Raw genomic sequence first — 7,513 nt, 5'->3', positions numbered from 1 at the left:
CTGAAAATCCACTCTAACAAACCATATTCCTGATTTAGGTTGATTTAGTACAGAGTAGGTTTTGGACTTCATTTCAGTGGTAGAACAAATGTGATGAATTTGATATATATATTATTCTATTCTATTCCCTAGACATATCAGTGGTAACACAGTTCTCCGATTTCTTTTGCATATGATGAACAAATGTTGCCTAATCCAACCTGTATTGTATTGTTGAAGTGACACCAAGACATATTTCTGTATTTGAACTAATGGACAGTAAGAAAGATCAGGGAACCAGGATTTTTTGTGAAGACTTTGAGAAAGTGTCCATCTGGTACAAAGCTGAATTGGGGGCTCTTATAGGCCTTGAAAGGAAGTTATTTCTATAACGACCAGTGTGCCCTTGAGGAAAGGAATGGCTTCATTGTAAATAACCCTCTCCTTTTCCACCTTCCCTACCTATAGAAAATTGCGTGAAGAGTGCAAGTAGGGTGATATACTATATATATACATAGAGAGAGAGAGAGAGAGAGAGAGAGAGAGAGAGAGAGAGAGAGAGGCCAATAAAAGAATCATCTTCCTTTTGATGCCAGAATGACAAGGGTCGTCTGTTTTGTCTTTTAGCCACCGTGTCCATGAAGGAAAAATGGCTACTTATCTTTGCCATCCAATTGGGAAATTGTGAAATTAGATTCCATTTCTATTGTGTTGATCAACTTAATTAGTTCCATGTGATCCTCTTGCCTCAGTGCTACTGGATCATCATCTCCATTTAGCACTGTGTCCTCCCAGGATAATTTGGTAAAGCAGTGTCCTTATCTTTATGAAATATCCCCTAGAAACCCAGATACATTGAACTGCATACTTTGTTCATTTTAGCAAGCACTGCAACAATAGTTATGTGCATAATGTATCAGTTAATATGCACAAAAATTAAGCTATAGTTTCAATGACATTCTTTAGAAATAATTTAGAAATAGTCATTAAAGAAGAGATTGCATGTTGATATTTATATAATGTGATACAGATTGTGTGTTGCCAGATTATCATTGACCAACCAATGAGAACAGTCATAGTCCAAGCACTTCCAACAAAGAGATTATGAACCCCCCCAGCGGTATTGACCCTACAACCACATAGACGCTTATGCCAAGGGGTGGCCCCTTAACTATTAGGAGCAGTGGGCATCCACCCAGTGTGCCCAGGGCAATGACACATCTCCTTACATAACACACAATCGAACAACCTTTTTGATTGTAGGGGAAACCAGAATATCGCAAGGACCACACAAACAATTTTGGCTAGATTGCTTGGCAAGCGTTAATACCTTCTGGGCCAACAGGGTGTTTTATTGTGCATGTATTTGCGTCATTCCTGGCATGTGACAATCCAATCAAAAAAGCAAATGTAAAAAACAAGGATTGGACTGAAATGCAATGTAATCCTTCCTCAACAATGTAAAGCCTTATAAGGAGCACACAAAGGATTTTGAGAGCCTGGCATAAAGGATTGTATCTTTAGGAAGTGAGTGGGCAATAACCAAGGACTAAATAAATGTAGCATTAATCCTACCTTCCATCAATAACAGTTTGCATGGTTCTGTGTGTCCCTTGCTTCCACAACAGGATTACACACTCATTCACTCTGACGTCCCCAACTAACAATAGCACAATATTCAATAATCCTTTCCCCCATCACTGTGCCAGACATCTTTCCCTCTCTGTTGCTTTCTCTTTCTTTGACAACCCCTCTGCTTCTCATATCTATTCCATTTCCCAGGGCTTTCTCAGACCTGTGCTCAGAGGCCATTTCCGAAAATGGCCTCTGAGCAAAGCATTTTTAGCAATGTAATTGCCCAAGAACAAAAGGTTGTTTTGGTGTCTGGCTGTGTGTTAATGTGTTAATGACACAGTGGCTCCTAAGGACCATAAGTAAGACATTTTTACCTCATTGTCAGTACCCAATCACAACCAACTTGCAGCTCAGTGCCCAAAATTGTTGTCCATGAGAATGTGGTTCTCTCTCGGCACTGGGTATAGGAGATATTCAGGAGGGGCTTTAATTAAAGGCAAACCTCCAACTTAATTGTCTCTAATGAACACTTTAGTATGTAAACATATGGAAGTGGCGCAGTAAGGGTGCACTGTGTGAAGTGTCAGTGCCCCTATAAGCACACACAACCCACCCACCCCATACTGTGGCTTCCTCTGGTGTACAGCGTCCAACAAGAGTTAGTAGATACGGATCTTGAGTTTCCTCTCCATCCCTTGTCCACCCAGGGGTCACCTTTATCTGAATCATACACATAAACATAATACCTATTGCTCAGTCCTATCAGTCATTCCTCAATCTTAGATTAACCCTTTGGTCACTTCTGCTTCCTGCCTTCCAAAACTCCTTCTAAGAAGACAATGACAAAGACAAAAAAAAGACAATGCTAATGCCAACGCTGGTGAATTCACTATATATCCACTCCTGTGCTTCCAAATTCATTTAAATCACGATGAGGTAAAAGTAAGGAGGGACTGTGAGGCGATAAACAGTGGCTGTGTTTTCAGCTGCTGACATTCTCCTCATACAGAATTTCTCACCATGAAACCAGTGAAAAGAGACGGAGAGAAACAAAGATTGGCAGATATTGTTCGTCTCCATGACAGTGAATCAGAAGCTTGTGGCATATGATAAACAGTTGGACTTAAATGAAAATCTCTGTCTCCTCCTCGGCCCACACAAACTAGGCCATACTTCTTTCCTTTCACCCAAACGAGGTAGACAAACAACATTGCCCTATCCCCATGGTACTTCCTTTACAGACGTTTGCCTGCAAATTGGTGTGTGTGAATGCAAACCGCAGGCCAAATTATGGACGATTTGATTCTAGAATAAGAACCTTGGAACATTGCCGGTATCAAAGCTAGAATGTTTCTGTTTGAATGGAAACACAACTGATACCGCAAAGGTGGGTGATGGCAAGCGATAGCACATCATTTACTTTGAAGAACACCGTTTCATTCTTTCGAAGTACAATTTTACTTTCATAAGGAGGAAAAATATGTTCAGAAAAACAAAGGTTATAAAATGCAAAGCAGTGATATTTTTGTACAGTTTGTACAAAATGGACTAAAACATGCAAGTGTGTTAAGAGTATTCTTAAAATAACATGAGTTGCTCGGAGTTACATATATGCTTATACTCAGAGTAGATCTGCTGCTGAGGTGATTGTGCTTCCGCGATTGCACCTGATAAATAGCTAACTCACATAATGGTAAACATGTGTAGAATTTGCTTTTTTTTTTCCCTGTTCCCCATTTTGGAGATTTGTTTTTGACACAGAAATAGGGGGTAAAGCGAGAGACAGAAAAGAAAGAGGTGTTGATAAGGAACTATGGATTGTGATACACACGTCGATACGATGTATAGGGGAGATGAGGGGACACGTTTTCATTCTTAAGTTGTACAACATCAATGCGTTGTCAGAAACCCTGGCATCACATCATGGAAGACCAATGTCACCCTCTGTATAGAGATGCACAGGGATTTCAATTGACTCCACAGCGCTTGGAGCTACACATCACAGATGTGTGTACAGGTTTAATGCCGAAGATCATGTCATGTCAATTTTTTTCCGAGATGCCGGCAAGTTTCTGAATACAAACACATCACCCAGGAAAGGAAAGGCATGGCAATAGAGGCTCTTTCTGTTTCCACTCAAGGACAAAGATGTCAAAATGGAAACCATCAAAATGGAAACCATCAACCTTACCTCCAACTAGGGAGGCAGTGGCTCAGTGGGTAGTGCTTCCGCTTGGGAACCGGAGGGTTGCCGGTTCGAGCCCCTGCCAAGGTGCCCCTGAGCAAGGCACCGAACCCTCAATTGCTCCCCCCTCTGCGAAGGGTGGTAATGTAATGTAAGTCGCTTTGGATAAAAGCGTCTGCCAAATGATCGTAATGTAATGTAATGTAATGTAACTTCATTTGCTTCCCTCTCACCAAACATGGTGCCTCCACAACACTGAGTTCAGTTAATTGAACAAAGGATTGCAAGCAGGTTGAGAGAAAAGATTAGATATAATGAGAGACGAGTCTGTCTACGCAATTACAGCTTTAATTACAGCTAGTGAGGACGCTAGAGCCACCGAGGCTGCCAGCCAATAAATGTAAAGGTTATCTTCCTTTTGGACAAACAGAAGTGAGAAAATTATCTCCCTCATTGGACAGAAGTGACTTGCCTCTGGCTGGTCATGCTGGTTTGTGTGTGTGGAGCTGGTGAGGTTAAGATGGTGATAAGTTGTTGTGGGTGTTGGGACTTGAATAGATGCCCTCTTGAAATACCCAAAGCTCCAAATGATCTCATCCTTGGCGTATGGTTGCGAGTTCAAAGAGGCACAGGTTTAAACATTCTCCTGACCTTTCCTCATCTCTACAAGGATTCCCAATTGCATTCCTAGTGTTTGTTTGGTTGTTTATCATGTTAATGGAGATTAGGTCCATGAATATTCATCTAGGGACAGATGGTGAGGCACAGGCCAATCAAATGTCAAATACGCATCTCTGTATCAGCTATTTCATGCTCAAGTGAGGTAAACCCTTTCACACATAATGCATGAGGCCTGAAGTGGAGGCCAAAGCGCGTGTGTGTGTGGTTGTAGCGACGCACATGTGGCTTTGTGCAAGGGCTAACCTCCTCTGGTCAACCACAATTGCAATGCGATTTCCTTACCAGTTCCGATGACCGACCCTGCAATGTTTAATTTACGGTGGCAAAGAGGAGTGAATGAAACAGGAGGGAATACATTAATGTGACACGGGCGAGAGTGAAGGAGAGAGGCAGAGGGTGAGGAACGCCATCATGTCTGAACCGTATTGACGGAGCACTCAATAATCCTCCTTTTCAGCCTTCTTGTCTCTAAGGACAACACTCACTACATGTGCTTATGTGGCAAAGAGCCTTAACACCTCTGTCCTAAATCTTTATGACCGGTGCCCTTGTAAACTTCACCACAAATACATTTCTCTCGGGTAGCAAGCTGGCGGCTCTTACCGTAGCAGTTATTATAAGTGTCGGAACCCATGAGCTAAAGACAGGAAAATACCACCCTTGTATGGCTTGAACTTAATATCCAGTAAGCAAATTCTCGAAATTGCTTTTCTTGGTGACGAACTGGATAATATGACAATACAGGAGACTACGAGACCGAGAGAACACACCGGGATTATATTCAGACAAGGACCAACTCAGATTTACATTGCCATTACATAAATCAGTCTGATATTGGATATTTATTGAGTTAGGTATCTGCCACACAGTCAAAAATTAATAATATGATGGGCTTTGTTTCATTAGATATTTGCCTTGCCTGTGCAAAGCTCTGAAGTGACAGATTTATCAAATTCCATCCGCATATGTATGAGTTTGTTATCCTATTTGTAAGTATAAGCATTTATAGTGGAGATTCATCCTCAATTGCTTCAGTTTCTCTTTGTGTTCTTCAGTTAATTGAAAAACATCCAGTAGTTTGGAATGGAAATTGGCCAGTTTAAGGAATATTGAACACAATTATGCACCATTTGTGAATTTGAATCACCACAACTGGAAATATAGTGTCCCCAATCGAAACTAGAGCTGTGCCATATTAGAAATAAAATGTGTATGTGCTTCTACATTTACTACATTTATAAGACCATGTGAGTCATTTCTGCTATATTCACCTTCACAGTTCGTGTTATTTCCGTGATATAAAGCAAAAATTTAAATGGATTATGGGCGTCTTGGGAACTAAATATGTGTGTGCATGGCTAAGTGGTTTTTGTCACAAGGAAAAAAAATAGAAGGTCCACTATTTTTTACTTCGGATACTGAAGTAGATTCTGTTGCTAAGACCTTTACTTAAAGCAGCATGAGTTAGCTTTTTAAGTCCCCTATATTTATTGTAGGATAAAGCTCTAATGGAGAAGCTACTTCTTTTAAATAAGTAAAAGATAGGCTGAAATAAAAAAATCCTATTGCCAGTACGTCCACCTAAATCAGATGTACACAATCTATATGATTGGGTGCAAGAGGACATTATGTAGATATACTTCAGTCGATGACTTTATTCCTGGTCTCTTTAACTTGTAGTACACTGAGTGGAAGTGACCCTTAATCACCTTCCTTTGCCCCCTGCCGGCAATTTGCTACATCCAGTCCAGCCCAGCCAGGAGTCCAGCCAAGCATGTCACAGAGTCCGGGCCAAGACTAGTTCATTAATAAAGCACATGCCATCAAAATGCTTATTGCTGATTGGGATGTACCCTTAAGTGCTCCATATTCCACTGAGTTATTGCCTCTGTGTTCAGTGGCCCTTACTTACCCCATTCTTCCTTCCCTTCCCCCCATGATAAATTCTTCATCCACCCTGACCCACTTTACCAGATTCCATGTTTCTTGAAACAATATCATAGACAGAAGAGACATGAGCTGACGAGGGGCTCACTCCTGTCAAGGCTAAGATGAAAGGATGAAGAGAAAGGTAGCAACTGTCACTGTGCTGCGATACAAATTACTTTATAATGCTGTAATCCCTCACCAAAACCTGACATGGTTGGGCAAGAAGGACACAAAGAGATAATAAGCATCATGATTATTTTCTCCTATGCAGATAAAAAAAGGTGATGGACATCCAGCACAACACAAAAGTAGTTCTAATTATCATATCGGGATACAGTGCATTTTAGATAAAGACAAGACAAATTAACCACAGTGAAAACATTTATACCAACATATTAACACATTTGTCACCATCTGTCAAGAAAACAAACAAACGCCCGCCTTGCCCTACTTTTCATAACCACAAGAAAGAACAGAGATGTCAGAACTACTGTCACATCAATAAACATTGACACCACAGGTAATGCAACAAAGCTGGGAAATGGATGTTTGGATTTGTATGCAGAGGAGAGATGAGAGCAAGAGTAGAAAATGCTCTTCTCAGACCTAAGAATGTACAAGTAAGTCTAGGTGAAAAAAAAAGGAATTCCCCCGAATCCAAACTAGAGACACTCAGATGTGTAAACATCTCTACTTACGTTTCAGCCCCTTGCTGGAGAATTAATTATAGTCATATATACTTGAGTCAGATACCAGTGAATCTACATGCAGTTCAAAAAACTGACTGCACAGTCACAAAATGAAAATGTTTCAGCCTTGTATAACAGGACCTTCAGAAGATGAGTTCATAAGATTCATATAAGATTTCAAGGAGTCCAAGTCTGGATCTGTGTGTAGACTGAAACTGAACTCTTCACTAGGGCAAGCTAAATATATGCATGCAAAGAAAAGTGGAGCATGCGTAGACATGTGAATGTATTTACACCAGGCTGGCTGCTGTCCTGTCAGAGTGTTAAAACCAATAATGCAGAGGGAGAACAGGGGCCCAACCCAGCAGCTATCCTTGACTTAACGCACGGAGGCTGATAAGAGGAATCTCTGAGACCTGTGACCCCACATGCACTGTCTCATTCTTGGGAGGGAGAGAGTGTGTAAGGGTGAATC

Source organism: Genypterus blacodes, unplaced genomic scaffold (genome assembly GCF_046128005.1).
Source record: "Genypterus blacodes isolate CSIRO-AG114 ecotype Tasmania unplaced genomic scaffold, CSIRO-AGI_Gbla_v1 ptg000027l_1, whole genome shotgun sequence".
Lineage (NCBI taxonomy): Eukaryota > Metazoa > Chordata > Actinopteri > Ophidiiformes > Ophidiidae > Genypterus > Genypterus blacodes.
Note: the sequence above shows the minus strand (reverse complement) of the source record.